Below are 17,376 nucleotides of genomic sequence, written 5' to 3' on the forward strand. Positions count from 1 at the left end.
GGGAGGACCCTAAGGTTTGGGTTAGATATTGTGTGAAGTCCTATTGGTAATAGGGGCAGTCACGTGCTTAGGTGTGCCTTTGCGTGGAGAGGGAAAGCTTTCCAGGTGAAAGGTCAGAAGATGAGGTTTAAGGTGGAAGGCTTAGAGATAAGATTTCTGTAAGTGTTCGCATCTGTGTCAATGCTGCTTAGGTTTTGTTTGACGTGTTTGTTAGGCTTAGTTTGGAAGGGGAACAAGAAAAGAAGGTGAGCAAAGGTCAGGGAGGAAGGGGGACAAAGAAGAAGAAAAAGAGGGAAAAGAAGCAGAAGCAGCTTAAGGGTTTCATGAGTCTTTGTCAAAGTCATTGTCCTCATAGGGTTGTCCTCGTAGCGGCAGTAGTAGATTGAGAAGTGCCAGAAGTAGGTGAAGTAGTTGGTCCAAGAGACGACGATAAGGAAGAAAAGAAAAGGACAGAATTGAATAGAGAGAAACCAATAGATTGTGTTCTTTTTTGTCATTGTGTGTGGCTGTGTATGATTGTGTGTCTGAAAAGAGTGCACGTGATTATTCCTCCCTCGAAGTGGAATTCCTGGAGGGATTCTGGGCAAGTGTAAGGGGAGTCCGAGTCGCTGGCATCCTTGGGAGACAAGCATGGCCCAAAGGGTGGGATTGGATGAAGCACCCCCAGGCAGTGATTGGGATGATGGAATGGGAAATCCAGAAAAAGCCCGAGGGAGCTGAGAGTGCCACCAAGAAATTTATGGAACCTGACCTACCTGAAATGTCTTCACCATAAAGTGACAGCTATCACCACTTGGGGAAAATGAGAAGTCAGTGTGTTACCAAGAGCGGTTGTTGAATTGAAGTTTATTTTTCAAATTACATACTGTAGAGGTTTTTCAACATTCAGCCACGATAAGGAAGAAACGAAAATGACAGAATTGAATAGAGATAGATGCAGAGAGAAACCGATCGACTGTGTCCTTTTTGGTCATTATCCGTGTGTTTGTGATTGTGTGTGTGTGTGTGTGTGTGTTGTGTGTCTGCGCGTTTGTTTGTGCGTGTGTCTGTAAGGAGCACAAGCGATTATTCCTCCCTAGAAGTGGAATCACTGGAGGTATTCTGGACAAGTCACGGGGGAGTCCGAGTTACTGGCATCCTCAGGGGACAAACATGTCTTCTTGGAAATGGTTTCAGCTAGTGTGGAATCGTCAGATTCTGAGTTGAGGAGAGTGGTCGATTTTGTCTTGAAAATATTCTAATTCCTGCGATCCAGTAAAAGGGTCCATGAAATTTGGGGGTCCAGATAGAAGACATTCCATAGCATTCCCTTCTGCCCTCCCATGGAGGAAATTGGGCCCTTCCCAGCAGCTTGTCTGACATCACAAGGCATGGCTGCTGGAGAAGTGGAGGGAAGGAAGGCTGGGTAGATGGAGCTCAGGTCCAAATGGTTGCTGCTCTGAATAGAGTCCAAAGTTGCCAGCAGAGGTGACACTGGGTCCCGGATTTCCTGCCAGGGAATGGAGAGCTCATTTCTCTTGTCTTGGGCCAGAGTCTGTCTTGGCCACAGTTGGTGACTCAAGATTGCAGAAGATCCCTCAGGGGTAATGTTGGTGCTGAGTCCTTGGAGTGTGGGACACTGGGTATGTTGCTCCCTAATTTCCCTCCAGAAAGGCCCTACCTGAATCCTTGGGAGACAACTGTCTCTTCTTGGTTGACACAATATTGAATGAGCCCACTGTGACTTGATCAGATAGGTCAAGTTTTCCGTGTTTAGCCATTGCTCATCTTGGGCTTCTTACAGATGAGGAAACTGAGGCTAACAGGTTAAGTGAATTGTCTTGGCTTGTCTACCTCATGTCACGGATGGCATATGAACTCCAGTTTCGAAACACATGCAATATCATAGACACAACCAATTAGGCTCTATTTTTGTTTCAATGGAAAGGAGATTTTTTTCAGCTTGAATGAAATTTGGGCTCGTAGAAATTAAACATCTTTTAGCAGTTTGCTTTGGAGAGTGGCATAGTCATAGAAGGCAGCTTTTCCTCCCTTGAATGAAGCAGATCCCTGTACATCTTTCCTGCCCTCCAGAGAAGAAAGGAGGTGAGACTAAGACTGCCTTACTCAGGCTAGCTAGCAGATGAGATGCCACAGGAGTTACATGATTTTGGTGATTGAAAAATGAAATCGTCATAAAGATTTGCAGCTTGGGATCTTATTCCAAATGGTCTACATACTAGGGATCCTTCCCTGCAGTCTGTCTTTGTAAAGGTAATTCATCTTCATTTTTGTAGATAAATTCATTCATTTCTTTGTTTTGTAGACAAAATACCTGAAGTCCCCATGCATATTGTTTTCCCATTCTAGCCTGCCTTTTTTTCTTTTTTAAAAATTTATTTTCATTCATATGCACATGAATATTTTGAAGTAACAATTTCCTTCCACCTTCCCTTTCCAGCCCACTGTTCTCAAGGACAAATAGTCTTAGCACTGTGCATAGATATTTTGATAAATGTTTATGAATTGTTGATTTTCAGTATGAGGAAATAGGATTAAGGGAAAGAAATACATATGAAAATTGTGTTCATCAGATTTGGAAAGGTTGTTTTTGGTTTTTGTTTTTCCCTTTCAGGATGGGGATAATATAGTCCATAGACATTTAAATACAGTTGAACTAGCTGTCTGGACCATTGAGAGGAGCTGATTCCAGTAGGGCTGTTCATCTCACAATGTTGTCAATGGGTACATTGTTCTCTTGGTTCCACTACCTTCACTCAGCATCAGATCCTGTAAGTCATTCCATGCTTCTCTAGAATCTAACCATTTATGGTTACTTAGAGAAAAATAGTAGTCCATAGTATTCATGTACCATAACTTGAATCTGTGCATCATCATCATCCGTGCATCATCATCATCATCATCGTCATCATCTGTGCATCATCATCATCATCATCATCTGTACACCGTCATCATCTGTGGACCACCATCATCATCTGTGCATCGTCATCATCATCTGTGCATCATCATCATCATCATCATCATCTGCACATCGTCATCATCTGTGCATCATCATCATCTGTGCATAGTCATCATCTGTGCATCATCATCATCAGTGCATCATCATCATCATCAATGCATCATCATCATCTGGGAATCGTCATCATCTGGGCATCGTCATCATCATCATCTGGGCATCATCATAATCATCTGGGCATCATCATCATCTGTGCATCGTCATCATCTGTGCACCATCATCATCATCATCTGTGCACCATCATCATCATCATCTGTGCATCATCATCATCTGTGCATCATCATCATCTGTGCACCATCATCATCATCATCTGTGCACCATCATCATCATCATCTGTGCATCATCACCATCATCACTATCTGTGCATCATCATCATCTGTGCACCATCATCATCATCTGTGCACCATCATCATCATCTGTGCATCATCATCATCACCATATGTGCATCATCATCATCATCTGTGCACCATCATCATCATCTGTGCATCATCATCATCATCATCTGTGCATCATCATCATCTGTGCATCATCATCATCTGTGCATCATCATCATCATCAGTGCATTATCATCTGTGCACCATCATCGTCATCATCTGTGCATCACCATCTGTGCATCATCATCATCATCACCATCTGTGCATCATCATCATAAGTGCATCATCATCATCATCACCATCTGTGCATCATCATCATCTGTGCACCATCATCATCATCATCATCTGTGCATCATCATCATCATCATCTGGGCATTGTCATCATCTGGGCACCATCATCATCATCATCTGTGCATCGTCATCATCTGTGCACCATCATCATCATCATCATCTGTACATCATCATCTGTGCATCATCATCATCTGTGCATCATCTGTGCATCATCATCATCTGTGCATCAACATCTGTGCATCATCATCATCTGTGCATCATCATCATCTGTGCACCATCATCATCATCATCTGTGCATCATCTGTGCATCATCATCTGATCATCATCATCATCTGTGCATCATCTGTGCACCATCATCATCATCATCTGTGCATCATCATCATCTGTGCATCATCTGTGCACCATCATCATCATCTGATCATCATCATCTGTGCACCATCATCATCATCATCTGATCATCATCATCATCATCTGTGCATTATCATCATCTGTGCATCATCTGTGCACCATCATCATCATCTGATCATCATCATTATCATCTGTGCATCATCATCATCTGTGCATCACCATCATCTGTGCATCATCTGTGCACCATCATCATCTGATCATCATCATCATCATCATCTGTGCATCATCATCTGTGCATCATCTGTGCACCATCATCATCATCTGATCATCATCATTATCATCTGTGCATCATCATCATCTGTGCATCATCTGTGCATCACCATCATCTGTGCATCATCTGTGCACCATCCTCATCATCATCTGTGCATCATCTGGGCATCATCATCATCTGGGCATCATCATCATTTGTGCAACATCATCATCATCATCACCATCTATGCATCATCATCTGTGCATCATCATCATCATCTGTGCAACATCATCATCATCACCATCTATGCATCATCATCATCATCATCATCTGTGCATCATCATCATCATCTGTGCAACATCATCATCATCACCATCTATGCATCATCATCATCATCATCATCTGTGCATCATCATCATCATCTGTGCAACATCATCATCATCATCATCACCATCTGGGCATCATCATCATCTGTGCATCATCATCATCATCATCAGTGCATCATCATCATCAGTGCATCATCATCATCATCATCTGTGCATCATCATCATCTGTGCATCATCATCATCATCATCTGTGCATCATCATCTGTGCATTGTCATCATATGTGCACCGTCATCATCATCATCTGTGCACCATCATCATCATCTGTTCATCATCATCTGTGCACCATCATCATCATCTGTGCACCATCATCATCATCTGTGCATCATCATCATCTGTACATCATCATCATCATCATCATCATCTGTGCATCATCATCATCTGTCATCATCATCATCTGTGCATCATCATCATCTGTGCATCATCATCTGGGTATCATCTGTGCATCATCGTCATCATCATCATCTTTGCATCATCATCATCATCTGTGCATCATCTGCTCCTTCACTTCTCAGGTCATCAGGTTTCAGCCCAGTGAAGAGTAGAAGCTCAACTTTCTTCTGTCACTGTATGTACCTTTGAAACAAAGCAGAGTAGCAAGGAGTATGTTAAAGGTATTGAAAGAAAAAAGAGTCAAAATGGTATAAAATCTCCAATATGTTATATAGGGCTCCAACAGGAGAGCATGTCTCTCCTTCAGATGACAGCAAAGGATCTCAACAGCAACTATGGTGACATAGGATATCAAGGCATCATAGAATAACAAATTTGAGGAGACCAAATGTTCCTTTAGTCCAACCAACAACTGAAAACCTAGTCCCACAATACAAACAAGTAGTTATTTCACTTTGGGTAAAGTTTACTAGTGAAGAGGAATCAACTTTGTATACTGAGGCAGATCATCCTACTCCAGGAAAGGAATAATTTTTGAGTTTCCTTTTTTTAACCTCATTTTCTTCTACCCTTTGCAGGCTGCCTATTTTTTACAGCAGTTCATAGTTTGTGTCTGGATTAGAAAGTGGGAAAAATAACTGGAAGAAAGAGGATTCTTGGAAAATTCTTATACTCTTGAATTATAAAAATTAGTCTCCTCCAGGATTCAGTTTTGAAAAGAAAATGCTCCTGCCAGCAATTCATTGGATGGGATCATTTGGTTCTCAGGGCATCAGGTCCCTTCAATTCCCCATTGTTTCCTTTTACATGTTTCCATTTGACACTCTCCATTCATCTCTAATAAACCCACTCTGGTTCCCTCAGCTTATTCTACTGTATTTCTTATTTCTCCCCTTCTGCCTTTCTTCTAATGCTGACTCATCACCATTTTTTTCTCCCAGCGAAAGTACAGTACTTTCCCCATTTCTGCTTTTCCAAAACTCTCCCCATTTCTGCTTTTCCAAAACTCACTTGTGGGCTTCAGCACAGCTCCCAGTTCAATACTAATGAACCATAATAGTGGACTGGTGGGAATTCTAGCCTAGTGAATGGCAAAAGCCCAACATCCATCTTTTAATTTCATGTTCCTTTGAAGCAAAAAAGGCACGGAGGTTAAGGTAAAGAGATTGGGAGAGTAAAGACGTGGAAGTTTCTAAAGTCTCTGAGAATGGTATATTGGGTTCAAGCAGGAGAGCATGTCTCCCCTTCAGATAAGAGTAAAAGACCTGAACAGGCTCAACTTCTTGTTTGAGAAAGTTGGTGACCTAGAAAACCAAGATGTCATAAATAGTTAGAATTCAAAGAGCCCTCATTGTTCCTTTAGCCCAACCAATAACTGACAACTAAGTGAAATAATAGAGACAAGTGATTATCTTCCCTCAAAAGTTCTCTTGTGAGGAGGAATCAACTATTCATCCTGAGGCAGCCCATCCACCTAAAGGAAAGCAATAATTTTTTAATTTTTTGTTTTTATTTCAGAACCTTTTAATCTTTGCAGGTTGCCCATTTTTATTATTCCTCTTTTGTCTATTAGGTTCAAACTCTGCCAAACCTTCTTCCAATTGACAACCTATCTAACCACATAAAAATAACTGTCACCTCTTCTCCTGGCTCCTTCACTCAAGACTCCATGTCAAATTGACTTTCACCCAACCATTAAATGGTATGTCCTCATGGACCTCCTGGATTTCTTTTCAATTTTACTCCAGTGACTCTTTACCTTTTCAATATTTAACTCTATAGTCTTCTAAAAATTCAACTCAATAACAGACAAGGGGCCTAAACAACAAGGGTCAAAGGAAAATGGAAGGGGAAAAGCATTTCTAAAACCTCCAATGGGACAGACTCTGGTCTTTTAACATTAGCATCTCATAAAACCTGTGCAAGCATTGCTTTTATGACTCATTTTACACTGGAGAACATTGAGACAAGTAGCATTCAATTCACTGAGAGTCAATCAGTATACGAATCTGTATTCAGGAGTTCTGAGTCTAAAGGCAGAGTACTAACTACTGGGTCCCTAGCATCCACAACAGCTTACTACAGAAATTATGCTCCTAAAGCAGGCCCCCATCATAGAATGGGGGCTTGTCCTATCTTATTAATCACACTCAGCTTGAAGGCCTCTAAAGCATGGACATCTTCATCAGAATGATTACCATCCATCGTGGATGGACTCTTCATATAAACTAGCCCTGAAAACCAAGGCTTCTTAGTTTTCTTCCTCATTCAAAGATATTCTCTTTCAAGTATCCATCTCTTTCGACCTCTCCCTAACAAAGTTAACAACAAACTAAGGATTCTTCAGACTAGAAACCTGGTTCTTTCTCTCCCTTAAGCTCCTCACCTCATAGTTCAATGCTCTCTCTTAGGATGCCTTGGCCTTATATCCCACTCTACTCACGAACTCATTGCTTCCCTTCCATCATTTCTCATAATTGAAAAAATTGACATCACTGGATCATGGGATACAAAGAATGTGCATTACAAGTCCATCTAGTGACCTTAGAGCACACAAGATTCAGACCAAAATAATTTGATTCCAAAGGCTTGGTCTAACTTAGAATGTGACCATACCCTATACTACCAAATGAAAAAGGAGAAAATTCATTAGATATTTTGGAATAACTGAATTTAAATTATTAGATAATAGTCACTTGTGGAGCAAACATAAGTGCTATGAAGGAAGAATTAAGGTAAGACCATACTGAAGGAATTAGACTAATAAGCTATGTAAATTCCACTTCACAAAGAGTTGAAAATAGGAAACCCCAACCAACAGATAAGACTTAGTTTTGTAGAAACTATGGAAGTCCCTCCCAGTTCATCATTGTACAAAGTTGCTGTTACTATTTACCATGTTACCCTAAGTCTGCTCATTCAAATTTCTATCATTTTAAATCTCTCCAGGTTTTCCTGAAATCATCTTCTGCAGGTCATTTCTAATACCATAATATTCTATTACATCCACATTCTGCTATTTGTTTAGTCATTCCCCCAATGGATGGGCATGGCTTTAAAAACCAAATAGTAGCCACCAATATAAGAAGTGTTAGAAATATTTTCATACAAATAGGATCTTTTCCTATTTTTAACACTTCTATTGGATCCTGACCTAGTAGTGGTCATCTTTCCTCTGTAATTATGCAATTGATTTTATTTGGTTCTTCTACTACCTTCACATCTTTTTGTTTCTATAACCTGTTTCAGATCTTCCCACATGTCCATTTTTATCCAAGAAAAATAATTCTATCATACCTTGATTTTCCCTCTAAAATGGCATCCTGAAGACAACTCTCATCTCCCTCCTGATCACCAAGGGTGTCCATTCAGGGATGGATATGTACCCACAACATCTTCGGTAGAAAGCTTCAGTCTTCATCTCATTGAATCCTTGAGGTTGAAAGGCATGCCAAATGCAAGGTATGAATGAATGAATGAGATAAAAGGACACTGATTCAGGCCTGATGCTGAGTGAAATGAGCAGAAATAGGACAACATTGTACACAGCAATAGCAACACTTTGTGAATATCAACTAGGATAAACTAAACTCTTCTCAGGAATGCAGTGAACAATGTCAATTCTAAGAGAATTGTGACATCATCCACATCAAGAGAAAGATGGAATGTCCATGTAGACAAAGCATACTAGCTTCACAATTTAAAATTTTTGTATGTTTTATATTATTTCTGCTCTCATGGTGTTATCTTCCCTTATATTTTGATTCTTCTTTCATAACATAAATTAATCATTTATTTATAATTTATATTTTTGCACTAAAGTAGTGTAAAAGGGATGGGAGTGAAGGAAGTAGGATTCAAAAATATTACAAAATAATTTTTAAAATTTTACTTTTCATATAATTAGAAAAAATTATTATAAAAATGATAAAAATTATATCTACATATCCTTGGGGGGGGAAGTGATAAACAAACAAGCACACGAAAAAATAAATGTGTAAATAATGAAGCCCATCCCTAAAACAGAGGCCTAGAAAAGGAACTGATGTAACTTAATACATTTGAACTTAATTTAGATAGAATTAATTTGGCTACAGGATTTCATACTTTGTGACTGAATAAGATGAAGTGCAAAAAAGAATTGGAAGAAAGAAGGAACACTAAAGAGTCTTATACTGTTGGGATATAAAACATGGTCCCCTCCAGTGTTGAGTTTTGAAAAGAAAATCCTCCTACCAGCAATGCATTGAATGTGTGATCCACTGATCCTTCAGTTCTCAGATCATCAGGGTGGAGCCCAGTGAAGGACAGAAGCTCAACTTCCATCTTGCATCATATTTACCTCTGAAACAAAGAGTAGCAAAGACTAAGTTAGGGTTAGAAGAAAAAAGACACAAAATGATATAAAATGATATAAAAATGATATAAAATGATATAAAATCTCTGACTTGTTATATAGGGGTCCAACATGAGACCATGTCTCCCCTGTTGGCACCAAATGACCTCAACAAACCCTATAGTGACATAAGATGCCAAAATAACAGAGTGACAAATTCAAAGAGACCTCAGTGTTCCTTTAGCTCAACCAATACCTGAAAACTACAAGCCCTACAATTCAGATAAGTCTTCATCTCACCTTAGCTAAAAGTTGTCAGGTGGGCAGGAATCAATTATTCATCTTGAGGAAAGCCATCCTTCTCCAGGAAAGGAATAATTTTTGATCTCTTTTGTTTTTTACTTCATATCCTTCTACTCCCTTGCAGGTTCCCCATTTTTACAGCATTTCATAATTTATACCTGGAGTACAGAGAGTGGGGAAAAAATTGGAAGAAAGAGGGTTCATTGAAGAGTCTTATAGTCTTGGGTTATAAAAATGTGTCTCCTCCAGTACTGAGCTCTGAAAAGAAAATAATCCTGACAGCAATTCATTGGATGGGATCACTTGGTACCTCAGTTCTCAGGGCATCAGGTCTCTTTGTCCCTTCACTTTCCCATTGTTCCTTTTATATGTTTCAATTTGACACTCTCCATTCATCTCTTATAAACCCACTCTGGTTCCCTCAACTCATTCCACTGTATTCCTTATTTCTCCCCTTCTGCCTTTCTTCTAAAGCTGACCCATATCCATTTTGTTCTCCCAGAGAAAGCACAATAATTTCCCCTTTTCTACTTCTCCAAAACTTACTTGGGGGCCTCATCTTGCTGGAGCAGTAATTCCAGCCTAATGACTGGCAAAAGCCTGATCTCCACCTTTCATTTTACTTTCCTTTCAAACAAAGGAGAACAGAGACTAAGGTAGAGATTGGGAGAAGAAAGCGTTGGAAGTTTCTAAAGTCTCTGATGATGTTATATTAGGTTCAATCAGGAGACCATATCTCCCCTTCAGATTAGAGTGAAAGACCTGAACGGGCCCATCTTCTTGTTTGAGAAATTTGGTGACCAAGGGAACCAAGATGTCATAGAATGTTAGAATTCAGAGAGCCCTCAATGTTCCTTTAGCCCAACGAATAACTGACAACCCAGTGAAATAATACAGAAAAGTGATTATCTTACCTTAACTTAAAGTTTTCTTGTGAGAAGGAATCATCCATTCATCCTCAGGCACCCCACCCTCCTAAAGGAAAGGAATATTTTTAGTGGTTTTTGTTATCTTTCATAACCTTTTATTCTTGCCCGATTTAATTGTTTATCTACTGTCCATTAGGTGCAAACTCTACCAAACCCTCTTCCAAATGACAACCTAACTAATCACATAAAAACAACTTTCACCTCTTCTCCTGGCTTCTTCACTCAAGACTCAATGTGAAAGGTTCTTTCAACTAACAATTAAATGGTACATCCTCAAGGATTTCTTTTCAGTTTTCCTCCTTTAGTGAGTCTTTACCTTGTCAGCATTCTCTCTAAATATTCTTCTAAAAACTCAACCCAATATCCTTAAAAGGGCCTAAACAACAGGGGGCAAAGGTAGATGGAAGGGAATAAGCATTTCTATAAGGTCCTATGCAAAAGAGTTTGACTCATTTTATAGTGGAGAAAGTTGAGGCAAGTTGCATTTAAGTCACTTGCTCAGGATTATACAGTATCTGAATTTGTACTCAGAGGTCTAAGTCTACACCTAGAGTTAGGGTTAGGGTTAGGGTTCTGACCACCCACAACAGCCTACTATAGGAATTATGCCCTAAAGCAAGCCCCTATCAATACCATTAACTTTGGGGGCTGTCCTATCTTCTTGAATAATACTGCTCTTAAAGTCCCCTAAAGCATTGCATCTTTATCAGAATGATTTCCATCTATCATAGATAGGCTCCTCATATGAACTAGTCCTTAAAACCATGGCTTCTTAGAGTTCTTCCTCATCCAGAGGTATTCATCAAATATCTCTTTGAACCTATGCCTACCAAAGGTAACAACAAACTCAGATCTCTTCGAAGTATAGGCCTGATTCCTTCTCTCACTTAAACCCCTCACCTCCTGGTTCAAAGCTCTCTCTTAGGAAGTCTTGGCATTAAATCCTCCTATTCTCAGAATCCCACTGCTTCCCTTCCCTCATTTGTCATTACTGGAAAACCTGACATCACTGGATCATGGGATACAGAGAAAGTATATTATAAGTGCATCTGGTCCCCTTAGAACACATGAGATTCAACACCAAACCATTCCATTCCATAGCCATGGTCTTAATTGGAATGTGAACATGCCCTGTGCTGCTGAATAATAAAGGAGCAGTTCCAATAGACGTTATGGCAGAACTGAATGGGAAGCAGGAGAAATTAGTAACTTTCTGGGTAAACATAAGTGCTATCTATGAAAGAAGAGTAAGATAAGACTATGCTGAAGGAATTTAGTAGACTAATAAGTCATGTAAATTGGAAATGGGAAACCCTAAGCAGGTTAAAAACATGGTAAGTTGGGCAAAAACTAGGTAAGTCACTTCCAGTTGATCATCATACATTATTGTCCTCAATGATTGCAATGTTCCTCTAGTTTTGCTCAAGCAAATTTCCTTCACTTTAAATGTCTCCATGTTTTCCTGAAATCACCTTCAGCAAGTTATTTCTAATACCATAACATTCTATTATATTCAAATGCTGCTTTTTATTCAGTCATTCCCCCAATTGATGGGCATGTCTTTAAGAACCTAATATTAGCCACCACTACAAGAACTGCTAGAAATATTTTCATAAAAATAGGATCTTTTTCTTTTTTTAACACCCCTATTGGATCCTGACCTAGTAGTGGTCATCTTTCCTCTGTTATTCTGTAATTGTTTTTGATTGGGCTCTTCTATTGACTTCACATCTTTTTCTTTCAGTAACCCTGTTTCAAATCTTCCCACATCTCCATTTCTATCCAAGAAAAATAACATTCTGTCTTACCTTGCTTTTCCTTCATCATATGGAATCCCCAGGACAACTCTCATCTTTCTCCTGATCACCAAGGTTGTCCATTCAGGGATTGCTATGTACCCCCAGCATCTTAGATGAAAAGGTTCAGTCTTCATTTCAGTAAATCCTTGAGACTGAAAAATATACCAACTATAATATATGAATGATTGAGATCAAAGTACTCTGATGCAGACCTGATACTGAATGAAGTGAGCTGAAACAGAACAACATTGTACACAGCAATAACCATACTCTGTGGATATCAACTAGGTTAACCTAAGCTCTTCTGATGAATGCAGTGAGCAAAGTCATTTCTAAAAGCCTTGTGATGTCATCCACATACAGAGAAAGATGGAATCTCAATTCAGATCAAAGCACACTACCTTCAAATTTAAAAATTGTTATAAGATTTATATTAGTTTTGCTCTCGTGGTGTTATCTTCCCTTTTGTTCTGACTCTTTCATAAAATAACTTATTCAGCAAAAAGTTTAATTATTCATACACAATTTATATTTTTGCTGTAAAGGAGAGTAAAAGAGAAGGGAGGGAGGGAGAAAATTGTGGACTCAAAAATCTTATAAAATGGTTATTAAAATTTTACTTTGCATGTAATTGTAAAAAAGTTATAAAATAAATGTTTAAAATTATATCTATATATACTTGGTAAAACAAAGTTATGAACAAACAAGCACAAAAAATAAATGTATAAATTATGAAGCCCGTTCCTACAACTTGGGCCTAGGAAAAGGGCTGATGGAACCTAATACATTTGAATGAAACTTAGATAGAATTAATTTAGTTATAGAGCTTCATAGTTTGTGGCTGGAGAAGATAAGGTGGGAAAATAATAGGAAGTAAGTGGGTAAACTTAAGAGTCTTAAACTGTTCATATATAAAACTTGGTCTCCTTCAGTGTTGACCTTTGAAAAGAAAATCATTCTACCAGCAAATCTTTGGATATGTGATCTGCTGCTCCTTCACTTCTCAGGTCATCAGGTTTCAGCCCAGTGAAGGGTAGAAGCTCAACTTTCTTCTGTCACTGTATGTACCTTTGAAACACAGTGGAGTAGCAATGAATACATTAAAGGGATTGAAAGAAAAAAGAGTCAAAATGGTATAAAATCTCCAATATGTTATATAGGGTTCCAACAGGAGAGCATGTCTCCTCTTCAGATGACAGCAAAGGACCTCAACAGCAACTATGGTGACATAGGATATCAAGGCATCATAGTATAACAAATTTGAGGAGACCAAATGTTCCTTTAGTCCAACTAACAACTGAAAACCTAGTCCTGCAATACAAACAAGTAGTTATTTCAACTTGGGTAAAGTTCTCCAGTGAAGAGAAATTAACTATGTATCTTGAGATAGATTATCCTCCTCCAGGGAAGGAATAATTTTTGAGTTGGCTTTTTTTTAATCTCATTTTCTTCTACTCTTTGCAGGATGCCCATTTTTATAGCAGTTCACAGTTTGTGCCTGAATTAGAGAGTGGGAAAAATAATAGGAAGGAAAGAGAATTCTGTGAAAATTCTTATACTCTTGAATTATTAAAATTAGTCTCCTCCAGGATTCAGTTTTGAAAAGAAAATATTCCTAGCAGCAATTCATTGAATGAGATCACCTGGTACTGTGCTTTGTTCAGATTGAGAAAATATTCCCTTACCACTTAAAAATAGTACTCAATACAGCCTAGCTATATTGTATGTATCTGTAGGAAATCCAAGTTCATATCCCATTTCTGACATGAGGTGGACAACCCAGGACAATTCATTTAACCTGTCAGCTTCAATTTCCTTACCTGAAAGATTATATTAATATAATAATATTAGCAATAAAATAGTATTTCCCTAACACTTTAAATGTTATAAATCACTTTAATGATAAGTTAACATTGATCAAGTTTCGTTTGAGTCTCATAATAAGCATGGGAGTTGAGTTCTATATAGGAAGAAACTCAGGCAAAAAAAAAAAAATTTACTGAATTGCCCAGAGTCACCTAAGTAGTACAATTAATAGGTTTCTTAGTCTGGTTGAGAACCCAATTCTTCCCTACACTGGGTCCAGGGTTTTAGCCCTTGTATCACTTGACTGATTTTAATCACATGGTATTTTATGCAATTAAAACATGATCTGAGATGGGGTTGATAAGTATCACCAAACTGCTAAGGAGTCAGTGACACATCTATGAAGAAGGGCTCCTCTCTCTCTTCCACATTCCCAATCATCCCTTGGAGATTTCCAACAGCATATTCATCATGTCCAAAATAGAACTCCTATGTTCTCTCCCTAAACCTTCTCAGCTTCTTCACTCTTGTATCAAAACAAACACTAGGCTTCCTGTCACTCAAGTTCTTAAATTCCAAGGTATTATGTCCTCTCTCAACCTCTTTCCCAATCAAATCAGTTTCCATGAATTATCCATTTTAACAGGATCTCTTCCTTTGTTTCTTGGTTTCTAGACTCACAGAGCCTCCACCATGTTGTATTCTTTCTTTAAATATCAAACTATATCATTTCAGTAATTGTGTCAATAATCTCTCAATTGGCTTTTTTGTCCCAAAGTCTCTTCTTTGCTCACTCTATCCTCCACATAGCAGTGAAATTATATTTCTAAAGCACCAGTTTGATTATTCCCTTGGTCAAAAATGTCTCCTTTAACACTCTAGAATAATTTAAAAATTCTTCTATTTGATATTTGAAGCTTTATGTAATCTGAATCAAAGTCCTTTATAGCATAAACTCTGACCCAGTAGGGCCGGGTTGGGTCTCCAGAAGTTATGAGCTCCCATCAGAGTTCTTGGAGGAGGAGGAGAAAGGAGATTTTCTGCCTTTATCAAAGTGCCTCTGCTATAATTATCAGCAAATATAAATTAGTCAACTAGAAATAATGACCTTTTAAGATGGTAGAGTAAGTTTGAGATACTTTCTCTATAATACACAAATATATAGACCAAGGGAAAGTAATCCCAACTTTAGAGTGCATGAAAAAGGGGTAACTCACAGATTTTCCCAAATTCACTTTTCTGGAATCCTCAAGATGTTTCTCCTTAGGTGAAGTGGGACTTTCTTCTGATTTTCTACTCTTCTGATCTTCCCAGGGAGTCCTGAAGTCAACTTTCCCCAATATAGAGACACTATTTTTGATTATGAATATTATGATGCTGTCAATAATCACTATGGTCCTGGGTTGTGAGGTAGATTTGAATTGTTCAAACCTCTGAACCTCACAAAGTCCTTCTTCTTTGGGAAGAGAGAGATAGATACTCCCTCAAGCCCCCATTGATACAGGTCCCTCTCTCAGGGAATTCACAAGAACTCCTCTCTGGAGTCTATTCTAACAATGGAAAGAGGTTTCTAAACTGACTTGCTATATTATATTAAACCCATAGGACAGGGCGGAGCCAAGATGGCGACAAGAAGGGATCGAGTCTTAGGAGCTCTCTGATAAAAACTCATAAACTAAGGACTCTAACTAAACTTTTGAGAGACAGAACACACAAAGGGACCCAGTGAGGCAGTTCTCCTACTCAAGGTAACCTGGAAAAGAGCAGAAAGGCTCTGCTCCCCAGGGTCGGAGGGGCAGCCGGAAGAGGGGTGGCCCGCCAGAGCCAAAGAACTTCAGCCTCCTGGAGGCAGCCCCAGGGCGCTGGGAGCCGCAGCTCACAGCAGCGGGGGAGTCTCCTGGGCTGCACCCCGGGGAGCATCGGCACAGAGTGGGGGAGCAGCGGGGGACCTCTGCCAGAGCAAGCACGTGGAGCCCAGCCCTCAGGGCACACAGCCAGCAGCCGCAGCCTAGACCTAAACAGAAGCAGGTGGAGCCAGTAAGCAGGAGCCCCCAGGGCATGAGCCCATTGAGCTGAGGGAGGGGAGTGAAGAGAGAGAGAGAGACTGCAGAGCTCTGTCCTCTGCCCCTGGAACAGGACTCTGGAGCTCTGACCACATTCAGATCCTGATCACGGTCTAGGCCCCACCATAAAACAGCAGGGCCCCCCCCACCTCAGCCCCGTGGCAGAGGGGGGTGCTTATGGTCATTCACAGACCAGGAGGGAGGACAGAGCCTCACACACTGAGACCCTTGTGGCAGTGTCCCAAAAGCTCAGGAAGCACCCCCAAAAAACAGGCTTAGGCTGGGAAAATGAACAAAGAAACAAGAGGAAGACCACTGAGAAATATTTTGCAAATGAGCCCAAGAAGGATCAAAATACTCAGTCTGAAGATGAGGAAGCACAAGCTCCTGCATCTAAAGACTCCAAGAAAAACAGAAATTGGGCTCAGGCTATGATAGAGCTCAAAAAAGATTTTGAAAATCAAATGAGGGAGTTAGAAGAAAAACTGGGAAAAGAAAGGAGAGAGATGCAGGAAAAACATGAAAATGAAGTCAGCAGCTTAGTCAAGGAAATCCAAAAAAAAAGGCTGAAGAAAATAGCATGCTAAAAACTACCTTAGGTCAAATGGATAGAACAGTTCAAAAAGTTATCGAGGAGAAGAATGCTTTAAAAAGCAAAACTGACCAGATGGAAAAAGAGATAAGAAAACTCTCTGAGGAGAATAAATCCTTCAGACAAAGAATAGAATTCAGGGAGATTGATGAATTTACCAGAAATCAGGAATCAATATTTCAAAACCAAAAAAATGAAAAATTAGAAGAAAATGTGAAATATCTCATTGAAAAAACAACTGATATGGAAAACAGACTTAGGAAAGATAATTTGAAAATTATTGTAATACCTGAAAGTCATGATCAGGGAAAGAGCCTTGACATCATTTTCAAAGAATTACTACAGGAAAATTGCCCTGATGTTCTAGAAGCAGAGGGCAAAATAGAAATGGAGAGAATCCACCGATCCCCCCAAGAAAGAGATCCCAAAAAACCAACCCCCAGGAATATTATAGCCAAGTTCCAGAACTACCAAGTCAAAGAGAAAATATTA

General features: G+C 39.3%; 1 long non-coding RNA gene across 2 annotated transcripts; it reads right to left on the reverse strand.

The window, feature by feature from the left end:
- Positions 1-2,148: 2,148 nt before the first annotated feature.
- Positions 2,149-15,533, reverse strand: LOC141518538 (uncharacterized). 2 transcript variants are annotated; one of them, XR_012477222.1, is made up of 8 exons: positions 15,447-15,512; positions 13,386-13,491; positions 12,433-12,575; positions 10,610-10,670; positions 9,693-9,853; positions 9,293-9,400; positions 8,354-8,565; positions 2,149-5,239 (listed from the first exon to the last, which is right to left on the reverse strand). It is a non-coding gene; the product is annotated as an uncharacterized LOC141518538 (long non-coding RNA). The 2 variants fall into 2 exon arrangements; XR_012477221.1 differs by lacking the exon at positions 13,386-13,491 and having other exon boundaries at positions 15,447-15,533.
- Positions 15,534-17,376: the final 1,843 nt, after the last annotated feature.

The sequence above is a fragment of the Macrotis lagotis genome, chromosome 3 (assembly GCF_037893015.1).
Source record: "Macrotis lagotis isolate mMagLag1 chromosome 3, bilby.v1.9.chrom.fasta, whole genome shotgun sequence".
NCBI classification, from domain to species: Eukaryota; Metazoa; Chordata; class Mammalia; order Peramelemorphia; family Peramelidae; genus Macrotis; species Macrotis lagotis.